We start from the raw sequence: 15807 nt of genomic DNA on the forward strand, positions 1-15807 counted from the left end.
CACACCATTCTCATTCCAGTGAGTAGGTACATAGGAGGAGGGAGGTGAGCCCAATACAGTTTTGTTAGCATAAGTTCTCAATTCATGCTAGCAAAGCCAACAAATGGAAACAAATATAGCATGGAATGGTATTCGGTTACGAGATATATTTCTACGATTGTTATAGCCTTATACCCTTACGCTTCACAGTGTAGAGTGGGGAAGAAAGGAGGGGGGGGGGGGGCTCCATATAAATTTTGTTGTAAGCTTGAAAACTTATCAACCAATGGAACTAAAGTTGATATAAGAGGATTTTTGGGTTCAAAAAAAATGGGTATGATTATTAGAGACCACGATTCAGCAGGGAGTGATCTGATATATGAGACCTGGGACTTGAGACCTGATATCTGAGACCTAAGACCTGTGACCTGGAATCTGAGACCTGATACCTGAGACCTGAGACTTGAACTGCTAAAAAATTTTGAACAAAAATAGACATACCTTAAGTCTCGGAAAATGGAGTTATGGCTTATTTTAGCCTCAATTCCCCTATATTTTTCTATTAATTGAGGAGAAAGTAAGTTCGGACTTAAAAATTTTGAATCAAGTGGGACCTATCTTGTGTGCATTTTTCCGAGAAATGGAGTTATGGCCGTTTTACTCTCAATTTGCCAACAGTTTCAGTATAATTCAGAAAAAGCATGTTAGATTTTCAAAATTTTGGACCAAATAAGACTAATCTTATGTGTTTTTAATTTCAGTAAATCTAATAAAGACTGTTTCAACCACCGCATGCATCGTAAAATGGAGTTATGGTTGTTTGTAACCTCAATTCCCCTACATTTTTCAATTAATTGATCACAGTAGATAAGTTTAATTTTCTTGAAAATCTTGAAATTTTCTGATGCGTGTTCAATCAGCAGTCTTCATTCGATTCCTTGAAAAAAAAAAAACACATAAAATAAGTCTCATTCGATTTCTAGGAAAAAAAAACCACATAGGATGAGTCTTATTTGCTTCAAATTTTCAAGTCCGAACATGCTTTTTATGAACAATTTACAAATGTTGAGAAATTGAGGATAAAACAGTCATAACCTCATTTAGCCATGCGTGCAGTGGCTCAAATATCCTTCATTTGGTTTCTCAGAAAAAATCACTCACAATAGGGCTCATTTCATTCATAATTTTCAGGTCCGAACTTACTTTTCTTCGATAAATTGAAAAATATAGGGAATTTGCGGTTTAAATCAGCCATAACTACATTTTTCAAAGTGTGTGGTAGCTCAAATTGCCTTCATTTGATTTTTCGAAAAAAAAAATCACACAAGATAGGTTTATTTTTGTTCAAAATGGTCCTGTCCAGATCTGCGTTTTTCTCGATTGTTTACAAGATAAAGGGGAGATAGGGATTCAAATAGTGCACTATATCTCCGTTCGTAAGCTCGTGCGGCGTCTTAACCTATGTCCGATCGATTTTCCGACCATTTTTACTAATGGAGAGTATATTTTCATAGAATTGGTTCATGTAGGAGGGAAGATATTGAACTTCTTCGCACACTTTTTTCCCCATTGGGCATTGGCTCGATATTCTGATAGATTTCATTACTTTGCATTCAGCCTACAATCAGTCTGATGTTCGTTTCAGACGCCTCGAGCACCTCAAATTCATTTGAAATGTTTTGGATATCTGCTGAAGCCATCACAGCGAAATTGAGTTCTTAGGCCTCAAAAAACGAGCATGAGTATGGACGACTTCTGACGAGAAACTTTCGAATAATCGAAATAGTTATAGAACTGTTTAGTCACTTCTCGAGGAACTCAACAGTTATTTATGATTGTAGCCTTTCGCCAACTTCTTCTAGCGTGCTGAATCGCTACGGATTTCAGCCTTTTGCTTCTAATTCGTTCTCCTAAAGGGTGTTCGGTTCAAAAAGTGGTCATCTTAAATTCGCTGTATTGTTTCTAATCATTCATATGAAAAACCTGAACACCCCTCATTTGGTAGGTGTATGTGTGTAGAATGATGCTTCTATTAATTTCATTTAAACTTATTTTCATGCTTTGCATTTTCACCACCTTATCGGATTGAATCGTGCTCTAAAAGAACTAAGAATAAAACCCTTATATCCGGCAGGGTTTTCAGGGAATTTAATCATTTTTGACTTCTAAGCAGAGAAATATCGATCTGTTAAGTTTCTTGAAAATGTGTTATTTATTTTGATCATGCGAAAACTGACTTTGACTATAACTACGCTTATGTGTAAAGAACGTATTTATTTTTTTGTCAAACTTTTTTCACCAGTCGTTAGTATAATGAACATACTGCAAAGCATCACAGTATTTTCAATTGATATTCTTTATGTGAAAAAAGATACAGTGTTTTATTTTTTCGTGTATTGTATGTAGTTTAACAGGAGTTCAATCGGATTTGTGAATCGATCAATCCGACAATCCATCCAGTCGTTTTAGTCTGGGTCCGCTCGAGGAATAAGCACAACGCAGAAATCCGAGGAAGCAAATAATTAAATGAACCCTATCGGACGGATGAGCGTATTGATATGATTGATTATGTATGCTAATTCAATTATGCATCGATAGCCGGGCATTAATTTGCTTCCCACAGCTGCGTTAGCGAGAAGTTCGAGAGACACCTCCTCTTCTTCAAGCTGCGGTTTTGAAGCCGGTACATTACGCAGGATCTGGGTGCTCTGGTTGAAATTATCTCGCGATTGCTTGAGCAAGAAACTTGATTGTTTGTCACCGTGAGGCATGTTGCTGAATTATGTTGATTAATTAGGGATCCGGTTGTACGCGCAATAATTGCAGGAAATTTAAGTTAATGGTCCATTTTGCTTCAAGGTAACGCAAGGTTCTGATTCGATGATGTTGAGGAAACCTACCGAAAGATTAAAAAACCCTAGCACAAATAAATCGAAAATTGTTGAAACCTACGGTTTTCGATTTAGGAAAACACATTGTTTTGGTTCTCATTTAGTTTTGGTAAATTCGTCTATTGAGAGCAAAGCGATATAACATAGAATCTGGTAGCATCTTTTCATTTACTGCAGCGCCCCTAGTTGTCACATCGCGAATCTATTGACAATGTTTTGATCCGGATGGTTTCTTAACTTAGTGGTGAAAATTTCATCAAGATTGAAGCTGTCAGTCAAAAGTTATCGACGATGGAACGCGAAAGGCGAGAGAAAGTTCTGCACACTCACGTAGAGAAACCGACCTTGTCAGGGGTAAAGATCGCGAAATTCCTGAAATATCCAAAATGGACTGTAAATTCGGTACTGCAACGTTACCAGGAGACCCTTACGGTGGATTGAGCAAAACAAACCAGGGACATATGACCGGAAGCTGCGAGCAAAGGTAATTCGATCGGTTCACAATAATCCTGGAATCTCCTTGCGTGATTTGGCGAAAAAGTTCAAGACGAACCACAGTACAGCTCGACGAATTTGTTTGCGAGAAGGCTTGCGGTCGTATCATGCAAGCAAACACCCCAACAAGACGCTGAAACAAAACCTGGTTGCCAAAACCAGGGCTAGGAAGTTGTACGAGAAAGTGTTGACCAAGTACAAGGGATGCATTTTGATGGACGACGAAACTTACGTCAAAATGGATTTTGGACAAACACCCGTTAACATATTTTACCTTGCGAAGCGTAGAGGGAATGTTGCGGGTAGATTCAAGTTTGTTTTCACAGATATTAGATAAATTTGCTCGTAAGTTGATGATTTGGCAAGGGATCTGTAGTTGTGGGAAGAAGACTAAGATTTTCATCACTGGGAACACAATGAATGGAAATGTTTACAACGAAGAATGTCTCCAGAAGAGTGTTTTGCCATTCATTCGGTCCCACAAAGGTCCGGTGAAGTTCTGGCCGGACCTGGCAAGCTGCCACTACAGCCGGAATGTCGTTGAGTGGTATAAGGTGAACAAGATCGATTTTGTTGAAAAAAGTTTCAATCCACCAAACTGTCCGGATTTTCGTCCCATCGAGAAATATTGGGCAATAGTTAAGGGCAAGCTGAGGAAATGTGGCAGAACCATGAAAAAAAACCCGCTCAAATGGAAAAGTAGTGGAACAAGATGGCGAATGAGGTTACCAGCAGTACTGTGCATAAAATGATGGGTGGTATCACAAAAAAAGTTCGAAAATTCATCCGAAAAAAGAATGATTTTTATGTATTTTTTCCTTAAAGTGCAATGAAAACCCTACAAAATAACATTTTTATTTTTGTTGTACGTTATTTCTTTGCGGAGAATTGATCTATTTTATCCGACCAGATTCTATGTGAAACAGACTTTAGAATACATACACAGCTTTTCTAAAAAACCAAAACGCAATTGATGTTTCTGATTTTTTTTTTCAAATGAAAGTGATTTATCGCACAGACAACCGATTGTACCATTTTTCCCAGCCGATGATGCCAATTATTATGGGAGTTGCGTTTCAGCCGAGCAACCAATTAACTTTGACAAGTAGGTATCAGGCCAAAACAAACCGGATTACTTACTCTGTCCGCCAACCCATCGGCAACAGGACAGCGGGCACGTTCACAAATCTTTTCCCGGTTCTTGCCTCGATTCACTTACATACATTTGTAGGTACGAAACTTCAAGCAAAAGTGTAAATAGATACGAAACGAGAAAGAAGGGACCAAAACCTTCCTGGCGAGGAGGATTTATTGTTTCGTCCCACTTGTCTCTCAAACGATGTCACCGGCAATGTCGGAAAGATGGCAAATTCACATATTTTATTCATTTTCATGTCTTTGGTCTGGGCGTTAGTGTGCCTGCGAGTTGAAATAAGACGCAAACTACCAGGCATGCTACAGATTTGTACACCCAAAGAAGGGGTTTCAAAAATCCAATGCACATTTAGCAAATCTCTGTGCCGAAAACGCGCTGAATAGTGTAATGTTCCAAAAATGATATGGTTGGAAAAGCACTAACGCCAATGACGTTTAAATGTTCAGAACTCATGATTGGGGTAAAGGCTTAATTTTTGGTGTAGATTAACCAAAATCAGCCATTTTCCGAAAATCATACCTACGCACTGCAGGCTAAAATTGATCCTAGGCCTTACATAAGATCTCATGCAAAATGTATTCAAATTTCACATTTTTGAAGCCTAATTAAACTTTTTTATCTTGACTCTTATCGAAATGCACTCTTCGGATGAAATATTTTTCATAATTTAGGCTTGAAGAAAACCCATTTTTGAAAGAATTTGGCCGACGCGACGGGAATCAAAGTTATTGATGAAAAACTGGTTTTGCATGTTTCTCCCGAACAAAATCTCATACAAACTTCAGGCTCGTTGAGCGACCCCTTCCCGTGATCCTATCTGGCCCAAATTTGGCATGAGATCTTGTACTAGGCCTAGCATCAATTTTAGCCTGCAGCGTATAACTTTTTCAAAGGTTGGGTCATTTGGGGCACTCTAGTGTGCATGCAAAATATTTGTATCTATGAGTAAATATATACGTAGAAAGCAGGGGGCACTAGACCGCTGCAAGCTTTGGATGAAATTTCAAATTCTTAAATTTTTACACCTCCCATAACATTTTTTGGTTAGTTTTGCTGCCAGAAGGAGCAATAATGAGCATGAAGCGATTCATCCAGTCCTGAATGAACAACGAGTTTTAATTTGGTATGGAAATTCGTATGGGAAGATCTCATTCATTTTCATTAAAAAAAAAACTGACATAATTGCGACTTGATTGAAAGGAGAATGGGAATTTTTGTTTTCCTTATTCAGTGACATTTTTTTATGATTTCTTGTTTAGCTTAATTTTGAAATGAAGAGGAGATTCTCTTAAAAATTTGACTTTTGGAGCCCAAAATTGAAAAAAAAAAGATAATTTCCCTCACACTTATTATAAAAAAAATCTTCAGTTGAAAGGCATTTTGGTCGCTTAAGTAAAACAAATTATCATCGCGCCGCAGACTTCATGATTGGTGTCGAGTCCGGAGGATTCTGCGAACGACGATTTTTCTTCTGTACTTTCAAAATTATAGAACGTAGAAACCTCGCACGAACCGTTCGTTTCCGCAATATTCTATCAACTGCTGTTCCCTTCGTTTTTTCATCCCGAGAACATTTTCAAATCCGTAACACATACATTCGCTCTTGAATTAAGGGAATTGTAAGTATTAGTAAACTCGAATCTGATTTGTTGGAGTGTTTCGTGAGCCTCTCTTTCCCTTGTCGATTCACAGACAACAGATGATTATATTCTGTCTATTCAACATCATTATTTAAATTCATTACCGCTTAATGTTAACCGCTTAATGTTAATGTTAATGTTCTAAATTCAGCTTTTTGTCAATGTTCATATGTTCTCTATAAGTGATTTCTAAAATCATTTTATCTTCTACACTAATCTATTCTCTACAGTTGGTTCTGCGTACTGCGGCATGCGACCAACAAGCCGGAGGTTTAAAGTTCGGGGCAGTTGGAACGAAAAAAAAAAACAACACAGAGGGGCAAAAGTGGGTGCCAAACATCGGATAGGCATTGGTCTTTATTTTTTTGTTTTTTTTTTTTTGGGTTGATCCGTCAATTGACGTTTAATGACGTTTGCTGAATAACTTCCCAGATCAAGATGATTAAAGGCTGAAGACACGTGAATTAGTGAATTTTTGAGGCCTTCTTTCAGCCAGATTGCTGATTATTTTTTCAGCGTTTATTCAGCGTGAAAGTGTTTTTTGGGTTATTCTGATAAAGCTTTGTTTGAGGCCGCTTTTGGCCACCACTTATTTCCAGATTTGCTCTTGTTTGTGTACATCAGTACTCAAAATAGGCGCAAGCATAATAAAAAAACAAAATGACAAGCCTAGAGAGATGAATTGGCTGTTAAAAAACAAAATGACAAGCCTAGAGAGATGAATTGGCTGTTAAATTATGCGGTAGTGGGCTACTAATTTGGCACTATGCCTTTTGAGTCTCTTTGACCGTTCTTCTCTGCAGGTGCCAGGAAATGCCTTTTTAGTAAAGGAAAAATTCTTACTGCAAACAAACACAAATCTAACAGCTTTCTCATCGAACGAATGAGCATAACAATTAAACCCGAGCAAGATAAAACATTCCATCTCGGTTTTTCCAAGCAGTTGGCGTGGTGAAAAAGTCTGAGTCGATTTGAGGTGATTTTTTTAATTTCTCGAACCCTGGGGTCCAAACTGCTTTTTGGGTTCAAAACTCATCCATTATTTTTCGCAGAATTTTCAAGTAACGTTTATATGAGTAAATTTGAACTTTTAGATTTGTATAGGAAAATTGAGTATTTTGTTCTAAAATTCAACATCATCTTTGTTTTTTTTTCTGTGGAACCGTCTCTGGTTATAGTTTTGTGCCTATTACTGAATTTTCAAAAGAATATTATCTGCTGCACAACTTTGTCGAAAACCGTAACTTCGTATCTTATTAGACAAAAAAGTTATTAGGAGTTGAACTAGGGCATGGCTTTTGGCATTGAAAAATAATATAAATTCATTTGACATCAGCGAGGTATTGCACGACTACTTTTCAAGCAATACTTCTTTAGGCACCAGCAGTTTGTTTTTTTTTTTCATCAACAGATTACATATTGATCCAAATGATAGGTTAAAAATTGAAGACAACTACCATTACACGTCATATTTCTGTCTATTGGAAATCAATGAGGCTGTATCTGGGCGGGGGAGAAAATAGGTCAAGGTCAATTATTGCATGCAGAGTTCAGAAATTTTTCAAGTTCAAAACATTGGGAGAAAATGTTTTGAATCTGAATCAGTTTTGAATTCTTGCTAGTATTTTTTTAACCTTTGTACGTATTTTCTCTCAAGAAGGGTATGCCAATAGTGCATATGTAGTACATGCATTTGCACAAGCTGTATTCTTCCATATTTCCTCATTTTACCAATTTGGAATATGATTTTTCATTTAACTAAGCTCTTCGCTCCAGATGTGAACCAGCCTGTGGCTGAAAACCTATTAAATAAAGACAAAAAAAATCTCTTTGCTCTCCTAGTAACTCCGTTCAATAAAATCTCTTCACAAGTGTTCAAATGTGAATCGCTTACGGTCCCATTGCTTTTAGCTATCTGTTAACCGATGTTAATATTAACCGATTTGAAATCATAGAAGAATATGATCTAAATTACATCAGTTATATCTGTTACATCAAGCGCAAAATAGGGTAAAGGACCCTAAGACAACGGCTTAAGGAAGCTTTTTTCATTATTTCAATAGAATTGCCTTCCACGTTGGTTTTAAACTGATGTTTAGTAATTGAACTATATTTCTAATACTGTTTTATGAAATTATGAAGGAAAAAGATCAATCCATTACGTACTTTATAGTCAATTAATGATTTATTTTCCTCATTCAAGTTCCTTCATTGTCGTACCAGGTTCCTAATTCCGTCGTACAAGGAGACCGAAATTGTCTCAATTTATTCCACCCTCTTTAGAAATACATTTAAAATTTTGCGGTTGCGGTTCATTCAATTGGCATTAGCTTACATCGAACGGATCAACCGCACAGGATAACAGCAGAAGTTCTTTCAAGTAACCAGTCGCAATAAGCCATGAAACTTGGATAGCTTTATTGTAAACAGGTCTACCATTGCTTGGCTAATGCATCTGCAGGCAGCAAAATATTATACCTTCTATTCAATTATACCGAAATTGTCTCAAACTATTCCTCCCTCATGAGATATAGATTTGAAGTTTTGCGGTTGCGGTTCGTGCAAATGCTATTATTTACTTCGCAAGGATCAACCGCGCAGGATAACGGCAAAGTTCGAATGAGCTCTAAGTCGCAATAAAATGGTCTTGCCAAGAAATCTCAACGTAGCGTTATTGTAGCTAGGTACCATTGCTTGGCTAAGACAATTGCAGACATCACAATATTAGACCTTACAAATTGAATCCACCCTGCAAATGTATTTTCTACCAACACACTCTCCAACGGACAGGGCTGCCATGATCCAGGATTTGTCTGTAAGATCAAATTTCATAACATTCATACAGACATTTAACACAAATTACAATGCACAAATTTACACAGAAACTACTCATATTTAAAGAACATCAACATTTTTAATAGAACTATATGTTTTTCTACGTAATGAGACTGAATAGTAAGAAATTTGAGGAGAGGCAGAACCACATTTGCGTTTTGTCAACATGTGTATTCTTATACATGTGGGAACCCTGGCGAAGGATATCGAAACAAAGCAACGCCACGTTGATGCGTGTAATGCGCATTAGACTGGTTCAGCTCATCTATTCGAGTTTTTTTACGAGCGATAAAACTTTTCGACTTGTTCATTCAAACTGTAATATGTCAAAAATTAGAAAACATCATTTGTTGGAAATTCACTGGGAATTTTTTAAATATGCAGCAAACATGAGTCAAGTTTTAAAACTTATATGGTAGGAATCAGCATAAAAAAGGGGTTCGATTTTGTTTTATTTTGAACGACTTTATGTAAAAAAAATCATATCTTCTGATTTTTTCTATCCATACTTGTATTGAGATCCAAACCAGAGACTCGTGAACTCTTATTTACAAGTTTAAATTATTCATTCATCTATGTTCTCTTGTCATTTTGAACTCCAACGGGAGTTTTTTGCATCAATTTTCCATGCATCGTCAAAATTCAATAGAAATCGAGGTTATCGGTCCAGGAATTGATTTTTTTTCCTCGAGTAGTTATTGATTCTCATTTAGAGAATTTCTGAAAACTGGAGAAGTTTAATTTTTAGTTTTCAAGGATCTCTCAGTGAACATTCTGTAGAGCAAAGCGTATGTAGGTCGTATATAAGATATTGCAGTTTGAATGAAAGAAGTTGAAAAAGTCTAATTTTCATATAATTGATGTATCTAATGTTTCAAATACTTGAGAGAGGTTTAGTGTCATCAGATAATCGAACCAAAAATAATCTTAAAATATAAAATTATGAAGAAACAATGTCATTGGAGTTGAACGTTAGAAATGTGTAAAGTTGGAGATATTCTTGCGTGCACTCAAACGTCTATTAAATTATGCACAGTACTGGTAGTAAATAATTTGTAAAACACCAACCACTTTGCTAAAAAAGCCATCAATTCTATGTTCATTTGAAACCATGCATTATAAGCAATGCTGAATACATTCAAGTAATTTATTAATATAAAAAGACTTTTTGCACTTATCTCCCAGCGCATCTAGTTCCTAGCTTTAAAATTACTTTATTGTGTTGTGATTACTTGGAAATCAATTATGTTGATTCTCTCTGAGTCCGACTGTGGTCAGCAAAAAATAGTAAAAATGAACCGGTCTAATTCCAATTCTTGCAAAACGGTTTCCTATTCCTGTCGCAAAATTACGACGAATTATGGGGGCCGAGCGATTCGATTTCAATCGAATATTGACAAATTTATATAGTTCAGATTAGTTTGAAATCATTTTTCTAATTTTATTTCAACACTTTTCTGTTCAATTTGATGATTTTGATTGTTTTATGCATTGACAGGAAGCGTTAAAACAAAGAAACACGTTGGGGGGATCACTAAGTTCGTCTTTCAATATGGCGGAGTGTGCAAATAATTAATTTCACTTCGAGATTTCAAAATCAAATATCTCAAAAAATAGTTTTAAAAGTGACAAATTTGTGATGGAAAAGAAATAAACAGGCGTAAGTTTATCATGTGAAATAGCCTATTGAAATGGAAAATGATTTTTCGGCTCTAAAACATGCATTCATGAATTAAGACGAATAAGAGGGATACGACGGAGGAGGGTACTCCTACCCTAAGTGTATTTTCCTTATACTGGACAAGTATTTAGTCCCTTCTATCTTTGGATTGGTAACAGAATTTTGTGGAGGTAAATGTCCGTTCATATAAAGATATTTAATTGTTAAAATTGCGTCATGGTTATTCAATCATTGAAGCCGTACAAATATCGTTTCCGTGGAAAAAAAAAATTCAAGAAAATATATATATATTTTTTTTAGGTTGCCAAAAGGCTTCAATATTCCCTATTAAATCAAGTTTTTGATCAAAACTTGTATCGCATGTCGACAGTCATATCGGTTTCACCTAATATATGTCACTTCTCTTGTATTGACACATGTTCCCTTAGCTTTAGAATGGTTATAGTGTTGAGAAGAGTCAAAGCTCCTTTAATATCGTACTCTGATATTTCATATCATATGTCAATCCTGGTTCTGGAATCCATTGCTACAGCTTCGTGCAGTGTTAATATCGCTTGTTTCAAATTTGGCGTCACAAGAGCTCATTGTAGTCGTTTAACCAGCGCGTTAACTGGTCAGTTAAATAAAAATATATTAAATCAAGACTATGTGCTCTGAATCTCCTGTATGGTTAAGCTATGATTCAGAGGTACTATTGTATCTATATTTACCTTCCACTTAGTGTGTACATGTCCCTCTTTTGCCCGACTTCATTTTTTTAATGTATGTCAGAATTTAACAAAGAAAGTTAAAAAAACTCCTTATTTCCAATTTCATGATTAAAAAAAGGCTTCATTGCTTAAAAATCCCTATGTGGATAGGCTAAATGCCAACTTTGCCATTATAAAATCGTTTATTTGCCCTCATTGTAGCATCCTGGTTAGAACATTTTCTGATCATTGTAAACTCAAATCTCCTGAATTTTGTAGTTGTGAATCGATAATGTGTGATTCTTTTTAGCTCATATATGCCTGTTTTCCGTTTGCTAAAAAGCTTTTATGTACTCTCGCCTATCCTGTTATAAGTGTATCTAATTCTAAGAATTTAAACTAAAATAACAATCTGTCATTTTTCACCCAATGTGGTTATAAGCTTCAATGCTTCAAAATCCCTACGTGGATCGGCTTTATGCCCTAAATATTTATTTGTTTTCTAATCCTTTTATGGTTTTCAGGTTTCTCAGGTATATGATGAAATCTGTAAAAATAGGCTAGGCACAATTTTCCCGTTTGTTTGGATAACGTGCCGCTATCAAGCCTACCCCTTTTCTGATACCTGATATTCTGTCGGAGAGGAGCAAAGAGCTGAAGATCACGATTCCTCAAGCCTCGAGATTGTACGCTGAGTTTGAGACTCAAACTTTGAGTGCATCTCAAAATGCGGGACAGTCAGACCTTGATAAAAGCAGATCGGCGACAATAGACGTCCGTGTTACGGCCCGGCAGGCTTGCAGCGTGTTGATGTCGAAGAGGCGGCAGCGGTTTTCGTAGCTGGGAAGTCGGAACGGGTCTTGCCAGTTCAGGTTCCGAAGAGCGAAACGCAAAAAACGCCTCTGGATGGCTCCGATACGCTCCGAGCTATTTTGGTTGTATTTAGGGGTACCAAACAGCCAAGGCATATTCGAGGGACGATCGAACCAAGCTGCAGCTAAGACTCTCAAGACAATAAATATCTTTAAGGTCTATTGTCATGCGGAATTAAAGACCCTGGCATCTGGAAGCTTTATCGACGATGTAATTCGTGTGGATCTTGATATCCAGCCGTTCGTCCAGGATCACACCATGGTCTTTCACATGCTCAACTCGTGCAACTGCCACATGTCCAAGAAAATAATCAGCCGATAGAGGGAGCCACTTGCGTGAAAACGAAAAAACCGTGCATTTGTTGCAATTCAAGGGAAGGCAATGGACATCACACCAGGCGGCGATGATGTTAAACTGGCTCTGCAAGACGTTGACATCTTCGGGGCGGTTGACGGGTTAAAACAATTTCAGGTCGTCGACATACGCCAGCAGTTTTGGTTCTCGATGGAGCAGCAGCACGTCGTTGAAGTAGATCAGGAATATTAAGGGTTCTAGGTGACTCCCTTGAGGTAATCCAGAAGAGGCAAGGAATTGATTGGAAAATGATTCACCTGTTCCTACAATAAGTTTCCGTTCTACCAGGAAGGTATGGAATCATTCCAGCAAAAAGCCGCATATACCGATACGATCTAGTTTGGCTACGGCTATTTTGTGGTTTACCTTGTCGAAAGCCACGGACAGGTCGATGTAGACTACGTCGGTTTGAGATCCTCTGTATTGTACTGAAGATGTGAACGTCAACAAGTTCTTTGTCGTAGAGCGCCATGGCATGAATCCATGTGGTTCGTTAGAGAAATAAAATTTACAATTCGAGAAAAATGGATCTAATACAACCAGCTCAAACAGTTTGGCAATCGCACATAGGGCAGAAATACCGCAAAAAATGTTAACACTCTTCCTGTCACCTTTTTTGAAGACCGGAAACATGTAAGCCTCTTTCCAAATGGAAGAGAATATGGATTCCGTGAGCGATGCTTGGAAGATTCGTTTTATAGGAATCAGCATATGTGATACATATGTATATATCGTTTTAGGAAAGTCAGCATTCCTGCGGACCGGACCTGCAGAAAGACTAGATTTCAGCTTAGCAGTCGCCTTCAAGATGGCATCGTTATCACTTACGATGTGATGAAAGGAAAACTCTGACGTGGGACGTTACTAGCCGCTATAGTGAACTGATCCGTGGATACTGAACCAGAATCAAACGTACTACGGAATTTGTCAGCGAAGAGGTTACAAATATCAAGGTCCGAGGTTGCCGACTTATCTTCCAAAACATGTAGGACGGTAAACCCGATTCTTTCCGTTGGTCCTTAATGTACTGCCAAAACGATTTGGGTCTAGTTTTAAAACCACGCTATATCCGGATAAGGTAGCCCTATAAACTCGCACCTTGCACGAAAATGCCTCGTTTTGTGCTTCGATGAGATGGACTAGTTTCTCTGGGACCCCTCGTCGCCAAAGAGCCGCTCAGATGTTTTCATGGTTAAGTCGGTCGAATGCTTTTTCGAAATCAACGAAAACCAGCAGAAGAGAGTCCTGGAATTCGTTGATTTGTTCCAGTATGATTCGTAGCGTTGTGATGTGGTCCACACATGATCGTCCGGATCGGAATCCAGCTTGTTGCCGTCGGAGTGTAGCGTCGATTTTCTCCTGGATCATGTTCAGGATAACTTTGCAGAGTACTTTGAGGGTTGTACAGATCAACGTTATGCCTCGCCAGTTACCGCACTCTGTCAGGTTTCCTTTCTTCGGGATCTTTACGAGGATACCCTGCATCCAATCGGCCGGGAATGTTGCAGTATTTCAGCATTTCAGCAGGGATGCAATCGATCCCAGGTGCTTTGTTGGATTTCATGTTTTTGATTGCCGCTTATATTTCAACCAGCGAAGGCGCTTCCGAGTTGACGCCATTTATGCGACTAACTGTTGGCGCTTCGAGCTGCGGATTCTGTTGGCCATCGTTATTCGTGGCTCGGAAGAGTTGTTCGAAGTGCTCAGTCCATCGTTTGAGCTGATCTGTTCGATCGGTCAATAACTGACCTGCTCGGTCTTTTTATTATTGTATTAGTCCTTGCACCACTAAGGCGGCAAGAAATGTCAAAAAGTAATCGGATATCTCCATAGGCGGCGGCTCTTTCTCCCTCTTTGCCTAGGGAGTTGGTCCAGGCTCTCTTGTCTCGCCTACAAGCTCCTTTAACTGCATTTTCCAGCTCCGCATATCGTAAGCGGGCGGCTGCTTTCGCTGACCCGGTACATGCCTGCTCAATTCCGACTTTCGCCTTTCTCCGATCATCGACCATCATCCAAGTTTCATCCGACATCCATTCACTCCTTCGTCCACAAACTTTACCGAGAGTACCATGGCTCGTCGTGATAAAGGCATTCTTGATTCCACACCACTGTTCTTCGACTGTTCCGTCTGTCGGCAATTCCGAGGCTCGGGATTCTAGCTGTTCAACGTATGCTCTTTTCACCTCTGGACTTTCTCCTCGCGCCGTTAGACACGCGCAACTCTTAGTCGTATCTCGCCAAGGACAAGGTGATGGTCAGATGCAATGTCTGCGCTTCGTTTGTTGCGGACGTCAAGAAGGCTCCTTCTCCATTTTCGGCTGATGCAAATGTGGTCAATTTCGGCCATCTCGAGATACCCAAGTGACCAATCGACCTGCTGGTCGATGGGGGAAGAGCGATCCACCGATCACCATGTTGTTGTTGCCACTAAATTCTACAAACAGCTCTCCGTTTTCGCTCATCTGTCCTAGGCCATGGCGCCCCATGATGCGCTCAAGGTCTTGATTGTCGGAGCCAATCTTTGCGTTGAAGTCGCCCAAATGGATTTGAATGTCTCCCTTGGGAATTTTCTCTACCACGCTGATCAGTTGACTGTAAAACTGCTCTTCCTCCTGCAAGTCGGCAACGTCAGTTGGCGCATAACACTGGACCATTGTAAGGTTTCTAACCCGTGTTCTAAATCTGGCTACGATTATTCTTTCGTTTATCGGTTCCCATCTAATGAGGGCCGCGTAGGCCTTCGGGCTGAACAGGAAACCAACTCCTCGTTCCCGAGTAGCATGTTCTCCTCGTATGCCAGAGTAAAGCAGGACTTGCCCGGACTGTGTCTTGTGTTCTCCAGTGTTAGGCCAACGGACTTCGCTCAGTCCCAGAATTTCAAGCTTGAGGCGGCTAGCTTCTCTAGCAAGTTGAGCCAGCTTGCCTTGTTGAGCAAGGGTTAAAACATTCCAAGTTCCAATTCGTGTCCGTGTTTTCATGCTAAAAGTCGTCGCCAAAGTTCCAGATCGGTCATTTCTTTCGGATTCCGTAACAAATTATGAATCGGGAGCAGTAGGTTGTTAGCCTAAAGTCCCTATCCCGCGATGGGGCTGCCATCTTGGACTTAGCTGGCGGGAGCCGCATTTCATAAATTCAGCCGCTTGCTGCAAGACAGACGCTGTTTGAGCCGCCCCTGACCTGGAGAACAGACGCTCGGTTGTTGTTGCACGCCGCC

The sequence above is a fragment of the Uranotaenia lowii genome, chromosome 1, assembly GCF_029784155.1.
Source record: "Uranotaenia lowii strain MFRU-FL chromosome 1, ASM2978415v1, whole genome shotgun sequence".
Taxonomy (NCBI): Eukaryota; Metazoa; Arthropoda; class Insecta; order Diptera; family Culicidae; genus Uranotaenia; species Uranotaenia lowii.